This window comes from Dicentrarchus labrax, unplaced genomic scaffold (genome assembly GCF_905237075.1).
Source record: "Dicentrarchus labrax unplaced genomic scaffold, dlabrax2021, whole genome shotgun sequence".
Classification (NCBI taxonomy): Eukaryota; Metazoa; Chordata; class Actinopteri; family Moronidae; genus Dicentrarchus; species Dicentrarchus labrax.
This window is the reverse complement of record NW_026136724.1, coordinates 13,323,945-13,351,284: the sequence shown is the minus strand read 5'-3', so window position 1 is coordinate 13,351,284 and position 27,340 is coordinate 13,323,945. Positions and strand designations below refer to the sequence as shown.

The 27,340-nt window shown below is 39.5% G+C and overlaps 1 long non-coding RNA gene across 1 annotated transcript in view; it reads right to left on the bottom strand.

Annotated features, from left to right (window-relative positions):
• The window catches only part of LOC127358703 (uncharacterized), a 73,489-nt gene that overhangs the window by 45,435 nt on the left and 714 nt on the right, over window positions 1–27,340 (bottom strand). The window contains exon 2 of the long non-coding RNA XR_007882503.1: window positions 26,674–26,761. This is a non-coding gene — a long non-coding RNA (uncharacterized LOC127358703). The remainder of the gene's footprint in view (window positions 1–26,673; window positions 26,762–27,340) is intronic.

The window sequence follows — 27,340 nt, the reverse complement described above, 5'->3', positions numbered from 1 at the left end:
TCCTGACAACCAACACAGGTTTGTCTAGGTATCTTAAAATGGAAAAAAAAAAAACTCAGTATTTCTCAACTCCCTTCTTATCTCGCTCTAAGGGCAACTTTATTCAAGAAGAGATGATGAGAGGAGGAGGGGAACGTTTAGATAATAACATAGCAATTTTGTGTCTTCTCCACAAAAGCAAAAGAGGCCCTGGTGCATAATGGCAGCAAGCAATTGTATCTGCAAAGATTTCCATTGCCATTACAGCATTGTTCGCTATTGTACGATTTTATGTCAGTCAAAAAGCTATAGAGCTGCAAATCACTCCACCCGTGTCTTCTAGGTTCTCTTGGCAACAAAAAAGATGCATTATTGCTCTACAGTATATCCAATTTGACTAATAATTGCACAGTTCATAATTGTTCCTGCCTCAACTCTCGCCAATTAGCTATGGAGTTACCCCCAGAGAGGGATCGTTTTACAGGTCATGAACCAACAGGAAATTGCAGTGATCTTATCAGTGCATGATTACAATTCAAAAAAGGGTCCATAATCGCCCTTGTTTTTTTACAGCGCCTTTATTCAAGAAAGGAGAAAATGTTCATCTCATCCTTTGATTGGCCTCGTGGTAGTGCATCTCAATCTGGGGGCCCCACTTCACCTTTACCTCCTCATCCAGTTGTTAATTACTCAACAAGGCACAGTTCAGGGGTAAGGTGGTTCTAGTTGTTGTCATAGGCACACAAGAAATGTGTTCAAGAAAAACAAAATGGCCAAAGATAAAAGTAGTGAAGATGATATGATACAAGAATATCAACTAAACTTCACTCAAGTGCCCTTCAAATAGCCAGCCAGTTTAAACTGAACTCTTTGGCTTGTCAACACCATGTGCTGCAATGCAATATCGGATTTGCCATGCAAGTAAAATACAATCTCTGAGAACAGTACAATAAAACATTTTTTTTTTTTTTCAAATTAAGGCAAAAGAAGTCTTTTAAAAGTTTGCTATTAGGGACGTTACTTTCTTTTTCTTTGCCACCTGCTTCCATCATTAATTCCCTAGAGCTTTTTTCCACAAGGTGAGCAGCAAAAAATGAATATGATAATAGTAAAAATACACAAAAGGCAAATCTGCCCACATAAATGAGAAACACAGCCGGGGGTGGGTAGATAAGAAGCAACACATAAATGAAAAGTCTAAAGGTATAAATGTTCCACAGACTGCAGGTATAAATATGTATTATGAACCTGCACCATTGGAGCATTGCTGTGGGCTTGCATTCTTCCACATGGAAAATAGCCACGGATGCCGTGTTTTAACCAATCAAATTTGCCCCTGGGCAGGTCGTTTTTGATGCAGTGGAGCACAGTAATCTCAGACAATCCTTTTGTGTGACTGCTGGGGCTTCTGGGTCAGAGATGAGGGGAGTGGTATGAGGAGAAAGTCGCCAGGCAACTGCAGTCATAGCCCGTGGCTACAAATATGCAGTAAATCCCTGAAAACTACAGTTTTCCTCTCAAGTTCATTATTGTAAAGTTCACCTGATTGTATCACAAAAGACCTTTCTATATTTCCCGCCATGTAAAGGCAACTTTTTTTTGTTTCTGCTTACATGATTTTATATGCTGTCTCACATTTGAAAAATTATTAACAGCAATGAGACCTCCACATATAATGTTTGGGATTTTACTAAATAGCTAGCTGGTGTGCAGGGTGTAAACGGATGCCTGGTAAAGTTCTCACAGAAGGGACTTATCTTTGTTTGCTTTTATGTGCTTTCTATCCCTCAGTGTGGCCCAAGCTATTTGACAAACACACAGTACGTATACCAGGTCTGTGAAGTCCCTGTCGTAGTCAAAAATCCAATATGATGCTTTGCCTGATTAGAATAAAGGAATAGAAGCAGAGGATGAAATGAGGGTAGGTAACAGAGTCACATTCAGAACTCCACAGACCAAAACTAATAGATGAGGCAGGCTGGTTTGCACTAAATCTCAAATGTATGCTTTCTTCAGTGTGCAGGCTGATGACCTTAGCCAATACATTTGTGTTTGTCACTTTTATGCACTAAAAAAGAATCACAAAACAGTAAATGTGAACTTCAGAAGACTCAGGAGTGCAAAGCTTTCTCTCTGGTTGGACACTGCAGATTCTTCTGGTTTAAATGCACCAGGGAAACTAGAGTGAGTGCAGTTACTCTTAACTATTGGCTAATGACAGGTTTCTGTAGTAATCTGTTTTGTAAAACATTGAAACAAGAAAGATAATTTCCTAAATCTGGGAAAGGGATTAAAAGAAAGGTAATTAACATAGCTAGATTTCTGCTGAAGAAACTATATTTCTTGTCCATTACGCTTAACAGGGACATGTGTACATATATTTGTGTGCATGTATACACACGCAGTTATATTAACGTGAATGCACTTGGTTGCATTTGTGAACACATACATAATGCAGGTCAGCTAGTATGCAAATTACAACAAAATTGTTATCCTGTTAGAGCTTGAAGGACAGAAGTTCAAGCTCTGGGTCTGCTTGCCAAGCTAAATTTGACTGTTTTTGCCTGCCTGGATGTTTATTCCCCTGACAAACTATCTGCTTTCAACAGCGTCTACATATTTACTTATGACAAAAGTAAGTAAAATTCTCTGTTAATATGAGGTATTATGCAGCTACATAAATTTGTGCTGTAAGGCCACGCATTGTTACAGAACAACATGACAATAACATACCAGTGCAATGTGATGAATTCTCTCTTCACATATCAATTTGGATTAATATCTAATTAAATATCTTATTTATCTAAAAAAAAATGCCTTATGCATATTTATCCTCATTACAAACAATATTAATAAACAAACATAAGTCTTTGGCTATCAAAAGTCGACAGAACATTACATACCCAATGCTCCTTTACAAACACCTAATAATAGTATCAGTTGTTCTCTTTTAACACTGTGAATAATTAAAGTATAACCATACAGCAGCAGCCGAATGCCACAGACGGATTTGCCAGAGATAGACATAATTTTATGTCAGCAGTACGGTAGTTTACATCTTTCTCTTTCACTCAGACCTGACCATGAACCTACCTAAATGCATCACTGCAGAGCTGGCAGTGGTCACTTATTATTTTTAAACTGGAAAACATGGTCAGCAAATGTCTAACTTCTATACCAAATTATCAACCTAAACTAGTTTCTGTAAAAATATCAGACGAGAGAGAAGCCATGCAGTTGTAGAATTATGCTTTACTTTATATATACAGTATTTATACTAATATACTGATAAAAGTTTAAAATAGGCGACAACGATTTGGTAAGTCATGTTATCATTCACTCCACAGTTTCCTTATTGGTCTGACACATATCTGGTTAAGCTCATCTGACTCACAGTTAATGTCCATACTGAATAAGCTGATTCACACATTTTGGTTTAATTGAGTTTAAGGGTGAAATGCCTTAATGACTTGGCAGTGTCTCATGTGGCAGCTGTTTGAGGGCTTTAATCATGTAATGCAACTTCAGTTAACTGTAAACATATGGAGTTAGAAGTGGCTATCACAGTTGTTTTGCAGCAGGTTCAGGAAAATGCTAACTTTTTACAGGAGGGGTTGTTCACTGCCATCTTGGGGCACTCTCATAATCAACAAAAGCTGCCTCTTTCTAGGATCACCATATTGCCTTGATGTGCAACAATCATACGCAACACGAGCAAGTCCAGACATACAATTTCTCCACAAATACAGAATGATGCATTGCAGCCAGGAGACATACTGTTTTTTAAGGGGAAAACAGTGAGCGCTTTTAAAAAATACAGTGGGTACAATGTATGAAATAGACATATATTTGACCCGGCATGACTATTTGCCCAGACCATAGTGTCTAAAAGTGCAGCAGTTCAAATAAATCTCCAGTAGGAAACACCATATCTAACGCAATCTTCATGTCTAACAGGGAAAAAGGGGGCTTAATCTTGTCAAACACAGCACAAAGCAATCAGAGGGGCTGATCTTTGATGAGGGAGATGGATTATAATCAAATAGAGGCTCAGAGTCTGGCTATCATCCTGTGGAATTAACTGTGGCTGTGGCACATCCACAGACCACAGGAGTATAATGAAAGAACAATATCACTAATATGAAAAGGGTTTTTGTGGATGAATGTTTTGCTTTTTAGGATTGCTTTTGTGCAAATGGCAGAAACAATTTTCAACAGAGAGAACAGAGAATACACGCAGACAACTTTCTGGGGATTACCACTTCCAGTGATGCCAGTTGGTGGGAGCAGCAGAAGTGATAGCGATTAGACGAGCAGGTTTGTGACCAAAATGACACAATGTCAAAATACTCAGGCTTTGTGGGGAGAAGTTGTTAGGGTATTTAAACTGTATGAAAGCAAGACTTTGCTGGAAGAAAGCTAGAGTGCTGCATTGACTTTCTTTGGACAGATAAAGAATTTAAAAATGCTTTCAAAAATGTGACTTATAATGTGGATGTATGACAGACCGTTTTCTAAACAATAGTAGCATTGTTTTCACACACACACACACACACACACACACACACACACACACACACACACACACACACACACACACACACATACACACACACACACACAGTATGGTTACACAGCAGTCAGTTTGATTGACTTCAACCCCTTGATAAAGTGTGTTGCATTATTTATAGTTACCTGTAGCCGTTATTCATTACTCACCTTTCAATAGCTGATACAGACTGATGGATAGTTATCTTGTTCGAAGAAAAAAAAAATATTCAATGGGCACACTACACAATTTTAATGGATGGTTAGATAATGCTGAGCACCTGACTTGTTAACTAGAAGCTCCTTAATTAACATCAATACCCATCTGATGTGTCCACAAACAGAGGAAAGGTGCGGGATTGTGTGCTGAGTGAGGAGAGGTGGTGAGATATTCTGCTTCAGTTACATAGTTATTAGTTTCAGAGTTATTTTGTTAATTTCTGTAATATTTAAAAAGGAATAAGATAAATACTACACATACATACATAATATAATATAATAGCTTGTGATGTTATTATCTTGTGGTATCAATACTGCAACAACTGGCAGAATCAATGAAAGACATTGTACAATCAGTACAGTTAAATCTATACTGTACAGTATAGTAAATAAATAACTAAACTTTATGACTTTAATATTTACACAAACGTGTCAGCAGAGGACCATATCCAGGCAGGACAGAGAGGACAAAAGCCCAGTCACTCACTGCCTTGTGGGGTTGTGTCGACTATAAAGGGCCCTTCTCCTCCAGAGATCAGAGAGAGAGGCTCTCAGTTTTTGAAGGACTGGTCTTATAGGTCTCGGGTTGTCGTCCAGACATGATATGTGTATGGAGTGGACCCAGTTGTTAGCACTGAGAGTCCCTGCATTTCAAACACAGGCTCATAGATTTGGGGTTACACTGATTGAGTCCGTCAGAATTTTTGTTTTTGTACAATGTTTAAAATGTGTAATTCATGGCAAATTTATATTTTCTGAGTGGAAAAACAGATTGACATAGTGACAAAATATGCGTAAATGTTGCAGTTTACAGGACTGGGAATTAAGTCTAACTATCTACAAGAGGGATACGATGAAAAAGGACCCTCCGCACTGATCTGTGCTCTCGGCTGGTGTTCATTGAGGAAATAATTTCTCTGTCTCTAAAAGTTGGACATAACAGATTATAATTTGTCTTTATGACACTAACACAAACTGGAGAGGCTGATGTCTTTTCAAGAAACAAACAGTACAAGCAGATGAATTAGTGAGCAGTCTTTCAGTTTCTGCCCTGTCTAAGCTGAAAGTGGATCTGCAGGCTCTATGCTGGTGAAGCATCTGATAGTGACAACCCATATCTGTATGAGATAGCCAGGATCCTTACTAAGTTTATGGCTTAAAATATAAATGTCCCAACATATTTTAGTCTATCTGCATTTGTGCAATTACAATCATCATCCCTAAACCTGTAAAAAGAAAAGTTTTTTTAGCCATACCACCCAGCTCTACAGGCTGGTCAGCTATAATGGAACACTAGATGCAATACTAACAAAACACACTTTATTTTCTCCTTTTATGTTAAGCGAGCAAAGTTCCCCAGGTGCACATACTGTATATACACCCCCCCCACAGCACCACTGCACAATCATGCACACACTATGCACAAATCTTAACCTACGCTAAAGCCCTCTTTCCCCCTTCAATGCACACACCTATAAGTAAATAGGAGATGAAGGACATGTTTGTGAAATTGGCTTTGAGCTTTGAGCCCCTCAATAAGTCATGGGTTGAGTCAAGGAATTTGGGTTTGTGGCAGCAGAGACACTGGAAAAAAGATAAACATGCTCAGCGCTTTCCTTTTAGGGTTCATTACTCTGCCGTCCCGGGTGAGCCAGAGTTGAGAAGAGGAGTTAATTCCTACCGAGTGAGAAAAAACACATTAACTGAGACCTATCCATCTTCCCAGTGCTGGCACCTCCATTTAAATCTCTTATTTCTAAAGGATGTAGGGGGAGAATCGTCTTTTCTATGTATGAGCCTGCACATAGGGGGTGTGTAAATGTGTGCGATGCCGCAGTAAGAATCTTTCATTATGATATTTTCAATTTAAAAAGAGGCCAACATTTCCTGCTCTTTTGAAAAATTAAGTGGCGTTTTCTGTGAATTAATTTCAGACATCTGGGAGTATATTCATAATGCTAATGCAGGTTGCTGTGTTTTCATTTGCTCCAGGGAGTGAAAACTGTGATTTGGGGGTGGGTCTCTATTAATCTATCCAAGGCCCATATTTTAAACATGGGCCACATTAAAATTACACTTGACATTTCATCAACAAGAGGTCTATAATACCTTTAGGGCAAACCATATGTAAAAATGAAAAATTACATTAATAGTTGCTAAGTCTTGAACATGAGCTCAATCTCCTTATGGAATCTTTTATGAGAAAGTTTTTGTCTCTCTTTCGAACTTTTCAGACCTCCCCCACCCTCCCATTATTTCTTAAATTATTCTCCCACTCTTTGGCTATTATATATGCTAAGTGGTCTTGTCATTGGGTCCCTAGTTGCCAGGTGTAATGAGCAGCCTTGGAAAGGGATCTAGTGGCTTTAATCAAATCAGCCCCGGGTGTCACCAGCTCCCCAACGAGACCAGCTTTGTGGCAGGGCTGCCAATATTATCCCCGGTTAAGAAACAATGCCCAGCACGTAACACACACACACACACACACACACACACACACACACACACACACACACACACACACACACACACACACACACACACACACACACACACACACACACACACACACACACACACACACACACACACACACACACACACACACACACACTGATTAGCACTTATCAGAGAAAAGAATTAAAAGTCCTGGGGATCCCGGGGGCCTACATCATACTGTAGGAGTATTATGAGAAAAGAGGCAAAGTGATTGATGTTGTTAGATATACAATATGTCACATTAAACACACACAGGATTTTTGTTCGAATTGAAGTTTAATCTCTTTAATGAACTTGCTTTCACTACTGGTAGTAATGCATTAAAAACAACAAAATAGTCAAGAGTTGTTGTTGTTGTTGTTGTTAAATCAGTTAAAGAGTTTGTTTTCCAAAAGCATCTATACAGGGCTGGAGTATGGTTTGATAGCATTTTATCAAATCCAAATACTTTCAAATCCCTTATTATCATCATGATATTGAGTTTAGCTTCCATCATTTGTAAGCAACTAAATTTATAAATAACTATAACTCAAAGACTTAGTTTAGATATGTGGTCACACTAAAGTTGTTAGTCATAGCTACTAAATTAATAAAAATTAACATTAACTAAGCTGGCCTAATAATTTTCATAACTTACAACCTGAAAATGAGATGAGCAGCAGAAGATGTAACATGTTGATTGATATTGATTGTTCTGACACTGAAATAAGAGCTATAACATACTGACTACATCTGATTCTTCGCAAATTATTAAAAATCCAAATAATGGAGGACTATCCTCTCCATTAACTGGGACTCTCCTTTTTGTGGTTCAACAGAGTGATCCGTCTTTCACGTTCAGGCAGAGTACAGGCAGCAGCTTGGAGAAAGCACAAACCAAATTTTCCATTGTAGCTGTTATAGAATTAAAATTAATTAGCTACAGCTGACATAACCTACCGGCCGACGACGTTGGTCAGTCTAACCAGCGAATGCGACCATCAGCGCCAGCTAATAAGTGAGAAGCCTTTTAACGTTACCTGCATGTTTTCAACATTGTCTTTACTAATAAAAAATAGTAAGTAGAGATCAAATGTTTGATACAGGAAGAGATTCCTTTGCGTGTGAGCTTAACAAATCTGGGTATGTCACAGCAAGGGAATCAGATCCAAAATGGAACCTAACCCTATATAGAAAGGATATCAGCAGCAACTGCATAAATATCCACCGGATGGAGACTAGGGCCAATCCAAGCTGTTTAAATGGCTCAACATTGGCTCCACACCATTTACAATCCTTTGTTTATTTTCTCTGGGTAACCCAGCTGTCAAAAATGCCCCCTTGAGCTCTGTTAAAACACTGGAAGGTCTCCTAACACACAGTGTTGTGAGCAAGTGGACTGCATAGCACAAAGCAGCCAGCAGTTTCAATTAATGATAAGTATTGGCAAAGACTCATTTTTAAAAAGGACTCAAGTTGGGATTGGAGTCAAAAAAATGTGATCAGGAAATCTCTATCAACAACAGTATGATTTTAATGTATAATTCAATACCACAGTTTTGAATACATTTCTGAGAGCTAATATTTAATATTGAAGTTTCACTGGCAGTGAAGTCATCATGAGCCAGCAGCTTCTCCTGAAATATCAATCTTAAGGGAATGCTAATGTAATTACCAAACTTTTTGGGTTCCTAACAATGGAGAACATAACCTGAACAACATACTATTGAGTGGCAAGAAGCATAATTCATTTTCCTTTTCTGCTGAGCAAGAATTAAACATCCACAGTACATTGATTACTACAAATCTACTATATTTGGCACAGTTCAAATACACGTGCACACACTCCCACTGGACGTAACCTTCAGGGAAGCAAGACTTGCCTTAACAAAGTGGAGAATAATTTCCAATACATATTAATGAAGCGGAGTTGAATCGATGCCCTTGGAACTTTATGAGAGTGTGTGCCAATGCAATGCTGCGACAGCAGCATAGTGTATGTGTGGCTCAGATTTTGGAGGGTGGGGGCATGGGTGCTAGCTAGCTTGGCTCAACAATAAGAGCCCTCATCTATCATGCTGAGCTCACAGTGTGATCTGGCCTCATAGGTCCATGTGAGTGACCCTGACTATGAAAAAGCCTATCAAGTCTGGATAGAAGGACTAACAGTGTTTGAGTGCTTCACTACTGTATGTGTAAGCAATTTTAAATGGTGGGTTAATGATTCAAAACACAGAGAGAGAGCCCATCAATGATGTTTGGATGTGCAACTGTTCTCACATGCACATATCTGTGTTATCTACTAAATGTGTCTACACTTGCACATGTACACACACATACACACACGCTATAAAATCCTGCTTCTGCAGCGAATTGCCCGGACCAGCTTGTTCATCAAGGGCTGAGAGTGTGTATTGAACAGAAAGAGAATTACAACCCCTGCAGCACTCGTGGATGACACAGCCACTTACAGCTTGACCAATAGGCCATTTGCACTCAATGAATCACATATTTAAACACATTAATAACTAAGGCCACTGGCTACTGTACAGGGAGAGAACAAAAATAGGTTGAGAAACAGGCAATCGTGAATGTACACACACCTGTAATTTAAAATTGTGCATACAGCCACAGAAAAGCAAAAGATTTAAGCATTTCTGTCAGTAATTAATAAGTGTTATTTGACACAAATGTTTACACATGAACAACGGTATTTTGGTCTCAGGCACGGATTGAAATGTGCAGGACAATGTTGATTTCCCATACAAGAAAGACACACTGGACTGTAATTAAAAAGTGCAGTAACAACATACACACAGAGAGCAACACACACAAAATGCAGCATGGTTAAGCTTGTTGTTATTCCTGTGCTGTGTTGCCACTGCATGATCATGCTGATGCCCTAGGGCAATTTGTTATGGACATCAGAGGAGCAGTGAAGGTCACAAGGCAAGACAAAGTATCCAGCCAGCCTATCATAGGCACTGCTGATTCAGCACTTTCAAAGACATCACCTGTCGATGTTGAGGAAAGAAAGAAAAAGAAAAAGAGAGAAAAATCAGGGACAGAGGGGCATACGGGCAAAGGGGGTAAAAAGAACTACATCTGTCTTGAATTGAAGACAGAGAGCATAAAATTTTTATGAAACACAATGGGATTTCGTTTTAATTTTGGATAACAGGTTATCTGTTATTGGATGATAGAAGTTGCACTTTTTGCAAATTTAGAAATGTCACCAAGTCTACTGCATCTCATATTATCATCTTGAGCCCCAACCAGTACTGTTCTGCCAATGTAAGAAAATCTAACATGGCAAAAAAAAGAGTATGCGTTTACAGTTAAGTGGGCATGATGGTTTAGCAGAAGGGTATACAACTAAAAATGAACACAGAAGACTTGGGGGGGAAACTCATCTGAGGACTTCTTATTCATTGATTCATTCAGTGCAATTATCTGTAAAGGCCAAACATATCTAAAAAAAAAAAAACAATCAGATGGCATTTCATACTCAATTTACAATAATAAAATAAACACTGAGCCATCTGACTGATATTGAGCTGGAGTAGCTTCTGCATAATCCATATCTCCATTATCTCAAAGCCTCATAATCCTCGTCTAACTCGCTTACTTTTTCATGTATAGATGTTACAATTGGTAACGTTCATGGGCTAGTAGATCATTCTTGGTTAACTTGTGCTTCATCAAACAAAAAAAATATCATTTTCATGTATATTCTTTTAAAAACACCCAATATGCAGGAACAAATAAGGGCACACATCTAAAAGCCTAAGGACAGGCATTTCTGCCTGAATCAGGGTATGAAGGATTACAGGCACTGTGGCCCCTTGATCATTCTAATTAACACACATAGCGGTGTCACAACCCCTTGCTACCACTTCAACAGTCAGCCAAAGCTGGGCAGATATCCACAATCTCTACAAGGGGGATTAAATTGGTCTGTTTTGTCATAAACTCAATATTTTTTTGACTACTAAAAGGTACTGGAAAGTTAAGTATTGGTGAAAAGATCAATTCATTTGATATAATATGACCTCTGAAAGGCACTGGATGGAATACGGCTAACTGAAGCTCTTTGGGACAAGAATGAGACATAGAGAGAGAGATATTCTGAGTAAGAGTTTGAAGCGAGGTTGAAAGGACTAGAAAGACAGAAGGCGGGAGTCAGAAAAACTTCCACAGGGGAGAGGGAGACAGGAAGAGCGAGGTGTATTTAGGTCTCTTTAGTGCTGAGTTGCAGCCACTACTTGATTGGGTGCTTTGGGAGGAAATGGAAAAGCTCTCCAGCCAGGTGCTTATCTCTGACCAGAGCTTACAGAGTCAACCGACCGCCAAACTGCTTTACCCTGACAGCCAGACACTCACAGGGTAAGTTCCAATCAGCCTGTGAAGAGCAATGTCCAGGAAAGATATTTCCACCAAGCTAGTGTAACTTTTCAGCAGCAGATATGTGCTTTCTAAACTTCTGTGTGACTTCAGAACACTGACATTTATGTTTCAAGCACCAGGAACTCCCCTTTCCACATTTTTCCAAGGTACCAATTGTGCTAGATGGCAAAACAATGACAAGCTAGTTATGAAAAGTATACAGTGACAAAATAGGTAAATGGATCACAAAGGTACAGTTCCAGGAATAGATTTGGATAGCCACAGCACCTTAACTCCAGTAAAAAATATTATACAGATCAAAATATTTCATCTGTGGTGGCCCTGTCCAGATGTCCACCCTAAACTCTGGAAATCACACACTTAAATTGTGTGATTAGTGCTTGTGCAAGAGGGTGCAAGCCCCTTTAAAATGCCGTAGAAGGAATGGACAGAACTTTTTTAAATCCATGTTAAACAGACATGAGGCATTTACTGTTCACAGACCAAAGGACCAGACAAAGACCCTGTTTATACCTGGCATTATCATGCATCTTGGGGGCGGCTCCCTGGTAGCTTATCTGGTAGAGCTGGCACCCAGTGTACCAAGTCTTAGTCCTTGCTGCAGTGGCCGTGGATTTGAGTCTGACCTGTTAGGCTTTCACTGCGCGTCATCCCTTCTATCTCTCCAAACCCTAACCCTTTTTATACAAACAAACATGCTTAGAGCTGTCCACTTGTGATCGTTTCACCCAGGACGCATGTCAGTTCACACCTGGCCTTATGTGTCCTGACTGGCCATGTGACAACAGTATCACAATGTTCTGTAGTGCAGAGATGCCCTGGCCTGCTGGGAACAGACCCAAATGTCACATCATCATGTTTTTTCAGTGAAAATGAAAATTATGATGCAAAAATGATCATTCCCACTAATTGTGAATCATGGTGCAATTGTAATATCAGTCAAAATAATGGTAATATGGTTCCTGTAACATATTGTGCAGCCCTAATGAGAAACAGTGCCTTTCATATGATGGTGCAGCTAAATGATTATGTGCATCTGCATTAGAGGATGATGACTCCTTGGCAGTGTTTAATGAAACATGACTTATTACTTAAATACAAACAACAATGCTGAAAATCAGTCTGTTCTAGTTGTTGTTATGGTGCTCAGACTAACATAGATTTTCTATGAATACCTGCAGTAAGTCTTTGGTGCTCTGCAATCCCATTATCCCTGCATGTATGAGATGTGTTGACAGTCCCACAGCGGGGCAACGGAGCCGGGGGGTGAAGCTGGGTGGTTGGGGGGCTGCTGATAGTGAAGAAGAAAGAAAAGGTAAGGTCCAGAGAGAGCAGAGGGAAAAAAAGGAAGATAGAGAGTGAGATGGAAAGGTGTAGTGTGCGGGGCTACCGGCCTCTGTGTCCTGCAGGGGATTACAGATGGCCCTCAGAATTAAATCAAAACTGTGCTGACTGCCAAGGAATGGGCTCTGCGACACATCGGGTGCCACATGAGAGGGGGGTAAAACTGGCGCAGAGGGAGGAGGCTGAAGGCGAGGGCTGCAGCCATAGAGTGAAAATCGCCTTCAAATGAGTTTTTGAAATATCTAAAAATAAATTGCCTTTGAAAAAGCTCAACAGACAGCTGATATGCGGGCTGGATAGGGGCCAAGTGAAAAGTTGCCCTCTCCCTCCATTCCTCTTCATCTCAGCCTCTTCTATACCTTGGCATCATTCATTTTCTCACGTCTCATTCCTTTCCTCACTCACTCTCACTCACGGACACAGACACCTGGATGCATGCAGGTACTGTACGAACACATGGGTTTAAACAAAGGTCAAGGCTCTCATTTAGTTACCAATTAACAACAGTTGGATTAGAAAATGAACAAAGCACCTTCTCCTGGCTGATGATATTTATCTACAGAATGCTGTACATGGGGATTCATTCCAAGGGCCCAGCAGATGGTGAGGTCTATTTTTAGAGGAAAAGATTGAATAATGTATAATTGCCTCTGTCTGCTCATCATTTCCTTTGCACATGCTGTGTGTCAGATACATACAGATAGTTTTAGCATTTTACCTGGTACATAAAGGTGACTGTTACTGTAGCTGACCAAATTAAGACATTAAAGCTCCACATGTGCCATCATTATACACCTTCATAATGTTAGGATTTGTTTAACCTGGAAAAGTCATGGAGTTTTGTGAATATTTAACACACATGCATCTTCATATTCAGGTAGCCACATTTACTGCCATCTTTGAAGCAAGTCTTGTATTGCTATCTCATTCCCAGCCCTCTGAAGATTAACTTCTAAGTACAGTGTGTAAATGAAAATGTTGCATCTATAAAATGCAAATTAACATGCAAATGAGTAGTGGGACGTTATAAGATTTTTAAAACTCTGCAGCTCACAACTTTAGGTAAGCATACTACAATGGCTGATAATGTGTTTTGGTAAACACATCAGTTAATGTCTGCAATAAAGTGTGGAGTCTGACTGAGATGTCAAGTTCATTGTTAAATTTGTAATTCATCATCCGTCCATCATTTCTCTATAATAGATTTCCCTTCAATGTGTGCATTGTTTTTATCAGAGAAAACAGATTTGGCTATCTGTATGTGAAATGTTGTCAAACTGAAATTGTCCATTTTGGTCAGATTTGTGAACACTCTGCTTATTCCTAAAGCACAACATTAATTATATTTTTTCAAGGCTTACTGTCTTACTGTTATTGTTTTTCCTTTGTCTTTTCATAGATGTTTTAACATTACAGTATAAACTAGGCATTGCCAGGCCCAAACTAAAAATAATTAATCTCCTAAAGAAAATCATAAAGCTTTCAGGAAAATAAATCTACCATATAACCTTAAAACATATATACTATAAGTAGTTAACCATATAATAGCAAGTTAGGATCATTAAATTAAAGTCTGCTCTCATACACAACCATGGAGAAGAAATGAATACACACACATGCACAAAACAACCTCCAGCTTCTCTTATGTCCACTTAATCTGTACAGCATCCATCTCTCAGAGGTGGATATAAGGGGTGAGGTTGCCATCAACCACAGATTACGAACATAGAGGCTTGTTGGCCTACATACAGTGGAAAGCCCACTAACCTTTAATAGTGCAAAACACACTTTTATGCATCAATACAGGATTTAATCAGTCAAATTAAATCAGCTGCACAACATCAAAAGACCCAGCAGCAGCATGCTCTGTGCAAACCAGTGAATTGCTCGCCATTCATGTGTTTGTGACCTTCTCTAACAAATCGTTAAAGAAATCATTTATTTGCCATCCAAATCAGTCTGCCACCTCTATTAGACACACTAACTGGTACTTGATATATACACAAACTGCCGGCATCATTCACCAGTTACCAAAGCATTAAACCAGCATTAAACATTAACAGAGGTAACAGTTTGCTTCTTTTTTTACAATAAATGTAATTTTGTTTGTAAATGAAACATTGCCATTAGGAAAGAAACTTCGGACTTCTGGCATTTACGCTCTAATAAATGCCATTTTTTAATAGGCTGGATGGAGGTTTTACCCACTGGAACTCATGGTACCAAGATATTTTATTAGCCTAAGTGGAAGCCCCTTTTTGCCTCCCTTCCACCCCCGTGGTTACCCTTGTCTTAAAACTAAATCTGCTCCACCACTGCTGCCAAGAAACTATGTCTCAGCTCTCTCCCACCTCTGACCTGACAAATGGTAATGCTTCATTATTTGTTATTCACATTGCTTTTTTTGTGCTTCTAAATAAGAAGCGGACAGATTGTTGAGAACAGCACAAACAGAAATGTCTGAAAAAGACCAAAAGACGTTTTATCTGCATTTCATTGAAATCAGTGAATGATAAAGTGAGCTGGCATAGTACGTGGTTGGTTTTTTGGCATGCTAGCGTCTATCAGGTTGTTTCCGCTAAGCTTTGTCCAATATTTAAATACAGGCTGGTACAAGTCAGCCATGTTCAGGTTTGAGAAGTTAAACTATATAATTTTTAGCTCAATACCAATAATCTGAGAAGCAGTACAGGTTGCATTTTGGAGACCTGGAACTCTTTGAAAAAATAGCATGTCAGCTGTCAACAAAGTTCACTGCAGAACACAATAGATATTTTTGCAAAGGCTTGGTTACACGTGCCTTTTATAGTACCTGCCTAGAATTGTGAGGCTCAGGGGACCTTGGGACTGAACAACCAAGGAATGTACAGTAACAAAAATACAGTTTTTCTGGAGTTTTTTGGGGGAAAATTACATTGTTTAGGATAGAGTGATAGCACTAAGAATTAGTGGTTAGGGTCAGTCGGCTAATTTCCAAAAGGCACCTCTCTTTAAAGCAGACAAGACCAAAAAAAACATTAAGATCTGTTAACACACTAATCAGATCAGTATCACAGCTGGCTTCAGAAATCAAAAAAGACTGAGTGGGGAGGGGTGAGGGGGAGACGATGAGGGCTGAAAATACTCAAAATGGAATGCTTTTTGTCTGTCTGGAATGATGATGATGATGATGATGATGACAGTGAGTGTTGGAGGATCCAAGCAGTTTATGAGCCACTTTAAGCTGTTCCTTAATGCGCTCCACTTCCATGCGGCTCCCCAGTAAAATAGCCTATTAAAGCTGATCATGAAGGCATGTCTGCCATCAAAATCGTGTCTTTTTGTGGTATTTGCTCGTGAGGGAGTTTTCCCCCCTTCATTAAAATGACAACAATGATTCATCCTATGCATATGCAAAAATGCAGTAAGCTGCATGAAACAGACTCTGGGTTTACAAAAGGTGCAGTTTGGGACAGCAGCCTTTGCTCTCCATCCTTTACAGTCCAGATGTACTTGAGGACTCAAACTAAACAGAACTTGAATTTATTAAAGACCTACCCTCCTTCTGGGGATTAATTCTAACTTGCAATAGTGAGAAGGCAGATGCCTTGGCACGGACAGAAAGCAGATTTACAATGGCCTCAAAGGAGACAGTGATCAACACTATACTCTAAAAACTAATGTACATTGTTCAAGGGCAGCACACAATAGCTCTAAATCCCTGTGGCACCATTTGGCTCCACTGATAACCATAAAAAGAAAGAAAAGAAGAGGTTGAGAGACAGATGCGTTGAAGTACATGTGGCCCAACAGGGCTGGCCTAATAACAAGATTAGCCATTTTAATTTAGATTATTCGAGACTTGTTGGCATGTAGAGACGCCCGCTGTTCCTCCGACTAGTACAAAGGCATAGTGAAAACATCAAAAAGACGAGAGGGTGACATGCTGTTTTCCAGTGGCGCTTTATTAAGTCCAACAGCTGGGGGAAACGCTTGGAGCTGGCACAGCCCCCTCTGAGGAAGACAAATGGGAAAAGGTCACTATTTGGCACTTGGTCATGCATGTTTTAGGGAGGTTACATAAAAGCAGATAAACCCAGTTACCAACTCTAAGTATTAGGATACAAATCTTGGAATTTGACAAGAGATGTAGTAGTGGGTGGCATGATAGCCAAAAAAAAGAGACATGGGGTGGTACTTTAGGCACAACATAAATTTTTTTAGTGACCTTAACAAAGTCAACACACTAATCATCAGTCTGTTGGAGTTACACTTTCAAGTGAAAGGAGTCATTCAAACACACTTTTGCTCTCTCAGCAGAAGGCATCGGGACTTAAATGTTACGCCTGGAATAAAAAATTACATTGAAAATAAGCAAGTTGAAAATCACTCACAGGATTGTGAAGTAAGTTCAAAACTAATACTACGAACCTGTTATTTCTTTCTACAGAATATCTATATCTTCGTCTTATTTTTTTAGCCTACAGTCATATGCTAACATATCACTGCCTATACTAACATTTTACAATCACAGATGCTCTGGAGGTTTTGGGAATTTTCATCTTTCATACTCATAAAGATAGAATGAGGAAATCCCAAGGCGCTGATCTATCCAACATGACCTTAGGCCTTGTCAAAACATTGTCACAATATCCAGCCAACACAAGGGCCGCTGTCCATGAGTGATAAAAGCCGACACCATCTCAATTTCTTCAATTACGTACACACAGACACACACCACCTCTGGCAGGGCAGTAGCAACATTAATAGCACATTACAACTGTATTTTGGAGACATTATGAATAAGCAGTGATTCACAGCAGCTGCATTCATTACACAAACGTGATTAAAGTGGCAGACCCCTCAGGCGTCCAGGGGCCTAATGATCCCACTCTGCCTTTTGTTATTCACGTTGGCTCAGGGCACGCCACTAAGCAGCAGCCCTGGGTGTCTGCTTGCGCCGAATGAGGCCTCATTAATAACAAGCCATTCACAAACCTAGCGTTCATACTGAGCACCCGGCCATGGTAAATGAAAGAGCCGAAGCCCCCTGGATGCCCGGGTCTACCCCTTGCACAGATGGGTCTACTTGCTCTCCTGCATGATGATGTTGATGTCCACTTGTGTGTGTGACAAGCTGACATATGTTACCGGGCATTCATCACTGGCTGTTAAATTGCCCTCTTTGGATACTCTATTCAGCCCCATCGGCGCACTCTCCCTCCAGAGACTGGAAATGTACATATTTACATAATGCTCTAATGCAATAAAACAAATGAATACTGTCCTGTCTGTGTGCTGGGAGGGGAGCTGGGACAGAGAAAATAAACCAGCCCACACTATTTGTACATAGCAGCTGCATATTCAATTCTTGACTTAAAGGTGCAGTGTGTAATATTTAGGAGGACTTATTGGTAGAAATGGAATATAATACTCATAGGTGTGTTGTCATTAGTTTATAATTACCTGAAAAAAATTATGTTTTTTCTTACCTTAGAATGAGCCTTTTATATCTGTCTAGATAAGGGCTGTTTGCATTTGTCATGCATTTTGAAGCCACTGTAGTTTCTCCTTTGTGCTTGGAAGGGTAAGGTGAAGCAAAGGAGTTGCAATCTGCAAATACACATGCTTGATGTCACTAAAGCTTACACACTGGTGAATTGTAGGGACATGACTATGTATATAACTAGTCAGTACGGTCATTAAATTTGTATTATGATATACATTACAGTAATCCCAGATAATTATAACAAATAAATAAGTTGGCCCTTTCTATTGACTATACTGCTACAGCTCTTCCTACATGGTACAACTCAAAAATGACTGTATAGACTCCGTCCATAGTAGACCTATAGTACACATATGCTTGCTACAATATACATTTTCATTCCCATTCAAACTTCGTGAGCTAGATATACCCCCTGTACTCTTTCTGCCCATCAGATAGATTCTGGATCACCCCTGCTGCTGACCATGCACTAAATTATTCAGTTGAAAATAAGTCCACATTAAAAATGCATTGACTCGCAAGAGTAAGACACTGTAGAACAAACTCAAGTGCTAAACATATAGGAAGGGGATCAATGCATGAGTGTTCATCATTTGCAATGCAAATTTTGATCAAGTGCTTTCAGAATACAGGTGACAGTAAGATTCAAAGTGTATAATGAATTTTAGTCAGACACAAAGCATGAATCTTAGTATAAAGAAAATGAGTGTGGTATAAAACCACACAATATTTCTGGAAGTTATTGGTCCATGAATGCAGGTAGCTGTACAAATGACACACAATTTCTAAAGGTGCAAATGTAAGTGTGTATTCAAGCACATCTATAAACATACAGAGGCTGAGAAATACATTTATACATTTAGTGTATTTTTGCAACAAAGTAAACCACAGAATCTATTTCAAAACAGAAAACTATACTCTGTCACACCAGAAATCTGTGTAGACGTTAGGCTACACAGGCTAATGAGACACTTTCCCACACGTGTTATGCACAACACACACAATTAACATCCCATAAAAAGTCTGCACCAAAGCAAACTGACCAACCTCTATTCTCAACCCTCTACACACTCCCATCTGACTTACAGGACAAATAGGGGAAAAACCAATCTCTACACCACACCACAATAAAAAACATTTTTCAGTAATGATGATACAATTAGAAGGTTTGTATTTGATACTGTTTTTGGTGGCTGGTTTACATAATCCAGCCAATTAGCAATGCTGCCAATCTGGTCACTGTTTGCTGGCCCACAGCTGCTGAAAAACAGAGTGGCATGAATAGTATGAAAAAGAGAATCAACAACTAACAAAACTGAGGAAAATTAACGCAACAGTCATCCTGAACTCCCCTTTTATTCACACAATAAAGGTCAAACATCAATTAAACTGAAGTGTTTGCATATCTTAAAAATGATTAGACTCAGATGAGGACAATCTGCAAAACATGCCTTCTGCAGTGCAGTGCAAGATGAGAAAGACAGAAAGATAATGTAGTGTGTCATCAGAGAAGCTAAAATCCCGGTGAGTATACACTATATGAAATTATAGTCCGTGAAAATGTTGACACGCCTGCAGTCAGTGTCCAACATGCTTGTATTAGTGGTTCTTCAGCAACTCACACTTTTAACATGCTCAGTGTAATGCATGCGTCATTTCCTTCAAATTCTTATTCTGTTTACATATCAGCAATGGCTACAAAATGCCAGTGAGGAAAAAGTGGCAAATATGGCAGTTTTTAAAATGGGAAAAATAGCGTATGACTACACACATCAGTAGGGACCAGTATTAACCAGCAAGTATCATTCAAGATGAACATAAATGTGCTACAGAAACACACTGTTCGAAACATCTCTGAAGGTTGCTGACAGAACCAGACTCCGACTTTGCTGACTCTGGACCTTCAAACCTCCCATGGACCTGTGGGGGGTGGTCATAGAGGGGCTCAGCAGCTTATTAAGCCAGGTTTAATGGCGTTGACCCTGGCCCACAACCCTGAAGAAGAGTCCTGGAGGAAGAAAGGTCAAAGTTCGTATAATATTAGAGAGAAAGAGAAACTCAGAGGTGTGGGATGTTTGGCTGGGTTCCATCTTTGCATCGACTATAAAACAGATGGAATTCTGTTAACCAAGACTTTCCCAAGTTTCTCCCCTTGAAAATGTGCTTAAGCTTGCATTCAAAGCCAGCCAAGTTTGAAAGTACCACATTCTGTGACCTAAGCCCACAGCTAAAGGCAATTACAATTTTATTTATTTTTAAAGGTTTTTGTTTTTTAAAAGCACAAAGAGGTTGAGAGTGACAGGGGTGACAAAAGGTTCTTGGTCAGAATCAAATTCAGACAATGAGGTTATGCTGCATGCATTTCAGACTCCCAGGGAGCCCTACAATTATGTATTTTAGATGACACATTAATGTACTCTACTTAGCCTATACTACTGTCACTGAATTTGACATTTAGGAAATCTGAGAACATTTGCATTTTAATAACTGCAAACTGTGGGCCATTTTTCTGCATGTTGCTTTTATCATTCGATATCTTTAGGAATTCATTTGTGCAAGTATTGATTTACTGATTCCTGCACACTGTATGAGGTAGGTTCCTAAGGCAAGAGTTGGTGTATAATATCATGTTTAATCTATAATATAAATTGTTTTCATTAAGGATTGGGATTCATAAAGTGCCAAAAACACACCCATCTTGTCCTTCCTGCTCGTCTATTCCCTAGCTGACTCTATGCTTCCTCCACTTGATTTCCTCCCTCACTCTGCAATCACAGTCCCCACCATTTCCTTCTCTTCTCTTCAGAGGTGTTACGGACGGCTAGAACGGAGAGTACAAGCAAAGCAATAAGGCCTGTTGTGAAACGGCCATGGGATCAATGGGGGTTTTAAGGAGGCAGAACACGTAGCCACAGCTGGTCAATTAGAGAAAGGACAGCACAAGCACACACACATATACACACAGTGAAAGTGGCTGGCCTTTAAAAACAGAGTTACTTTTCGCCTCTTGTCAGCTCTTTTTCCTTAGCTTCAAATGGATCAGCATCAGGGAATCTTGGCTGAGATAATGCCAATGGTTGTGGTGTGTGACTTGACTGTAAGGGCAAATGGATTGAGAGTCACTGTAAACACGAGAAATACTATTTTGATGGCAAAAGTTGTTGTGGATCAAAGTGCTGAATTGCATTGTAAAACATCTAGTGTGACATAAAGAAGATAAGTCCCTACTATGCACCACACACGTGTTAGAGACTCTAATGATGCGTATGGCACTGTTCTACTCATGATAACGGCAGTCCCCGTTACTGAATTAGCATTGGGGAAACAACACCCAAAACTCAGAAGAGTATTGAGTCAGAACTTAATAAAGCTCATTAAGTCAAACAGAAGACATTGTGCCATTAACTATGACAGAGTGAGTCACTGCCGTCAAAATATGCACTTCTTCCAAGCATTTAGCCATGGGTTATTTGACTTAACACAGGTGAATCTATTACCATGTTTTATATTCCAGCTTGACAAGAATTAAGGTCATGGTGTTAGTGCACAGTTTGTAACTAATAGAATTTCATGCTGAGTATTTGTTGCCTAAATGGAATTTCAACTAGGCTTACCAGACTCCTGCATCAAATGAAAAATTAACTGGTTGGGTTGGAAACATATTGCTGAAGCTTAGGAGACTTTTGTGATCTTGTGATTATGAAGATGTGATGCGAGACAACACATGTAAAGTAAAAGGTAATAAGTACCTAAAATATGGATAAAGATGTGATAAAAAAAACACAAAACTGAAAATTTGTGTCAGTTGTAAGCAAGTGGTTCCTATTCCTATGGCGGCTGTGGCTCAGAGGCAGAGCGGGTCGTTCCTAAATCGGAAGGTTGTGGGTTTGATCCCCAGCCCCTGGTGCCACATGTCGAAGTATCCTTGAAGCCAAGATACTCGGTGTGTGAATGTGTATGATGTTAGTTTCTGTTCGATGCACTGTGAATGTGACACGTAGTGTAAAAGCGCTTTGAGTGGTCGGAAGACTAGAAAGGCGCTATACAAGTACAGGTCTCTGGGTAGTCAGGGTCCAACCACCACAGGTGCTGGAATAACAATAATAATCATCATAATGGCAATCTGACCATGTCACTCTCTGCAAGCATACACTAAGCTCAGCACAGTGACGATAAACTCCCACTTGGTTGTATTTTCTCTCTTCGTCAGTCCTTGCAGTTGAAATGTCACCTTTCTTGAGAGTTAGCAGTTGCTTTTACAAGGAGTCTTGCCACCCTTAGCCTAGCAACACTAGCTCACAATTTCTGCTTTGCTCACAGTGTTCAATCTTGCAGTAAATAACTGAGCTTGCAAGATGTACAGTAGCCTGGCTTTACGAGGCTATACTCCCCTCTTGGGCAGGTGTTAAAACTAGCATTCGTGGCACAACACAAGCCGACAGGGGCCCAATTATCTTGGTCACAACAATCAGCATGTGTGAAGAGATATTAAAGAACACCTGCGATAAATCTTTTTATATCAAAGTATGCAGATTCATGACAATGATATTTTACCTTCCGTGAATCTCTGTTGTCCTTTATTCTATTCTACTTTCAACAGCTCTTGTCCTGGATGTCCACAATAACCTGCGCTAATGCTGAATATTGTAGTAATGAGTCTATAAACAGGTTCATTACCTACACTTCATTTCCAATTAGCCACGGGAACACATCGTGAAGGAGGAAAGAGACAAACACTTGACCCCACAATAGACAACTCACTGACAGTTGCTTCACTCAGTCTTTCCTTTACAATTTCTGCTCGTTTCCCCTTCATTCTGTTTTTCTTGACCTTTATAATCATCATCTCTACACTCCTGTTTCTATTGACAACAGGCTGTGCTTGGAAAATAAAGGGAAAGCCTTGACTTGATGATCTGTAATGAAAACACTCCTCCTCCTCCTCCTCCTCATCCTCCTCCTCCTCCTCCTCTCTTCCCAACTCATACAGTACTGTACTCACTAACTTTCAAACTCTTGCATTTACTCTGTTTTGAACCACCGTATACATTTTGCATTTACTAAGATACCACTGATAGCAAAAGGACAGACAATATATTACAAGGAAAGATAGGGGGAGAGTGAAGGCAAGTGGGAGAGCGGATGGTTGAAATGATACTGAAACATGTGTCTTGCAGCAGTTAAACACAAAAAAACAACAGCCAAAATATAGAATCCATACTAAGTGCCTCACTGGTTTCCATGTATGTGAGATACTCAAGAAGTTCTCCATCTATTGACATTCCCTGCCAGCTGAGAAATAACAGGAGAACTTCCAATCTAATATCCAGTTAAATTGCAGAAAGCATTCATCACCGACAACATCCTTCACCAAATCCTTCAGGGAGTGGGATCTACAAGGACAAATGCTGGAGCGGCTACTTCTGAGCCTGCCAGTGACAAGAGAGCTGTGAAGCTGTGTGATCACCTGGAAACCTTTGGCTGCGACATCAAAGCGGATGATTGATGTTGTATCAATGCATTTACACTGATTCCCCAAAACTGCTCACGCGTTTCCCAATCCAACCACTGTTCCCATTCACCTTGTGTTCTTGGAAACATGTAAATGTTCTTTTTAGGCTATATGGCGATTGACTATCTGTGACTTTTACTATATAATAATAAAAAGAAATTGTACAGACTAAGCCAAAGAGAAAATATTAAGGCTAATTAAGAGACAGTTTAATGACAACATAGTTTGTGCATCAGACTTTTGTTTATGCAACACTGCAGAAAATAAGTTGGTAAAGTAACATATCACAGGTAAGCAGATGGTGGTGCAGAGTGCTTAAAAATACAAAATGTATTGTTTACCTGTAAAATATTTTGCCTCTAGTTTTCATCACTAATAATTGGAGGGTCAATATTTTTTCAAACTTTGGTGACAGTCCTAAAAAGCCAAAATCGCTCAGGCTGTATTAACATTTGTTAAAATTTTACTTCCTTATTAAACAGGAATTAAAATCCATAATCCGCACTGTAAAATCAAAGAAAGCTGTGCTATTGCTGCAATGTTGTTACTCACTTATAGTGTACAATACCACAATGTATTTTGTACTTTCAAGGTTACACTAGATACATCCTTTCATTTATTTATTGCGAACACAAAATACATTTACTTTCTGCAACTGAAAGTAAACTCAACTGCAAAATACGCCCCTAAATTCGATATAATCCACACAAAGATAAAATATCATAGATCTTCGATTAATTTTGCTCCAAGCTACTCGATGGAAGTGATCTCTGAATGTTCTCGGAGTGAAATATGAATGAATGTGTCATATCATTCAGTGGGCATGACTCTGCAGAGCAGCAATAAAGTTTCTACAGCAGTCTAGTTTTGGTTCAATGCATGGTACTGCAGTGCCCCCTGCTGATCATACTGAATATTTCACCTGTTACTGTTTGTAAGTATACTCCAAGTACATCTACACTTTTAAGCTGTTGCATCCTAGTGGCCATATGTACCACTGTTGAGGTGCCCTTAAGCAAGGCAGGTATCCAACAACTGCTACAATGCAACTCCTTGGTGGCCAGCAGTACAATAACATTATCATACAGCATGCATAAACGGAGCTGCTACAGAATTTTCTAGCAAGCAGAAACGTTTTTTTAAAGTGACTGAAGGTGATTAAAATATTAAAGGAGTTGTATGGGAACCCAGGAGAATAATACAGACGGAATTACAAACTACAGACCAGTTTTTAAATTATTGGAGCACAAGGCAACACCTGCAGCTCCAAATGATAGCAAATCATGTAACGAGACATCTGTAAACAGTACACAACACAACATGCTCATCTTTACCAGCCCAGCCTATCCATGCTCCTTTATGAGACAGGAAAGGCAAAAGATTTAGCTTAATTTGTGATTTCCATCACCGCTGATTTCTCTGTTAAATTTACACGTATTACCTGGGTAAGTAACCATACAACACCAGACCTTCATTTGAGCAAATACAATAAATGAGTGTGGTCTAAGGGAAGATGAATACTTTGCTGGAGCTGTATTTTGTCATATAAGGTTGATAAATATTGCATTTTTACCTAAAATATTGTCTTGTTGCAGCTTTAAAGAGTAACAACTCAACAAGACAGACAGGTAGGTACCATGGAGATGTAGTATACAGAACGGATAGCAAGACTAGAGAATGATTTCCTATCCCATCCCCACCACATTGTCTTGACCTCTCTCCAAGCCTTGTGACTGTCCACACAATTACCTTCAATTATCCTCACTTCCACCTCACCAATTACATCCATTATTGATTCCAGACCCCCAGGCTGTAAGCCTTATCTATACCCAACCACAGCCCACGGAGCAGAAAGCAGAATAGGACCAAATAATAAGACCTTGGTTCATTAACACTCTCCAGCTTTTCACTCCATCTACGTCACAACATCACCTACCTAAAAGAAACGGTTTTCCACTGCGGTGCCCTTGAGAAATAAATTAAACAAATGCAAAATCTGTACTTTCCAAGTGGCTTCGACTCCACTAAGCGGATCTATAGACCAGAATGCAAGTTAGTTACTAACACATTTAATCCTAAATGGTCACCAGATTTAGAAGATTATGGAAGGCAGAACCAATAATAAAGCCAAAAGCTGAATTTTTGCAAAGAAAACTCAACAAATTTATCTTTAACTATCAACAGGGTAAGCAACACTATAAAGTATACCCATCTGTTTCTGACCATCGTTTATCCGTCACGCAGCATTAAGAGCCATTGTACTGATAATAAGGCATCCTGTCTGCAGATGTTGAAAGCAGAGACAGCTAAGGCATTACAAGAAGACAGTGTAGTACGAAGGTCAGTTACACAGTATGGAAGCTGTAAAATGTGGAGTCACACTTTGCGGCTCTCCTGCCAGATTTTTGAATATGATACTTGCTGACATTTAGTGAGACACAAACATAAGCTGCTGTCACCACACACTAATGTAAAACATCCATCATCTTGAATTCACGCCAAGGCACCTGCAGAGAGCCGCATCAATGATGCCTCACTGCCATCTCCTGTTACAGCAAACTTGAGGGGCTGAGGTCCACGTGTGATTTGTAATACAACGCTGCCCCCTTGAGGTGTGTTTCAAGTTGTGGCTGCTGGTCTGTGATGTGTCATGGGTGCATTAAAACTTCTCATGAAGTTTAAATCATCCAAAACGTACCTTTCTAATCCTTTCAGTCAGCTTTTCCATGGAATTTGTCACCTTGTAGCACCACCAATTTGTCCACCACACTTCATGTTCCCTGTACCTGTTTGGAGTATAGGTGAGGTTTATAGCATTAGGTCAGTCGAGCAAACTTTAAACATATTGTGCCGCCACCACTACAGACCAAAATGTCCCATATCAGGGCTAATTTGGTTCTTCATGAATACTGAAACAGGGTCACATTGCCACAGGTCCCCCTCCACTCAAAATTAGGGTTTTCTTCTTGTTCCTACAGTTTAATGTTTGAACTTAACTGAGCAGAATAATATATGCGCAGGATTTGGACTGAGAATGATTTAAATGGACAGTGAAGTAGGAGACATGTTGTGTCCAGCAGCAAAACTTATTCATATTCATAGATTCTGGGATTTTTAATGAGGTAGGACTTAAATGCTATTATACAGTATAGCAGTAGCAGTTAACTGAAAGAATTTCAGAATTTCTTTTACATCCTTTTACATGTAGTAAAACTTAAAGAAACCGAAGGCCTGGTCAACTTTCATGTTAGTTTCTGCAAGTCTACTATCATATGCAATTGCCAGTTTATTAGATACACCTAGTTAAAACTAATAAAATATAATCCAGTCCTGCAATAAAGCCAACCTTCATACAATGTCCAATT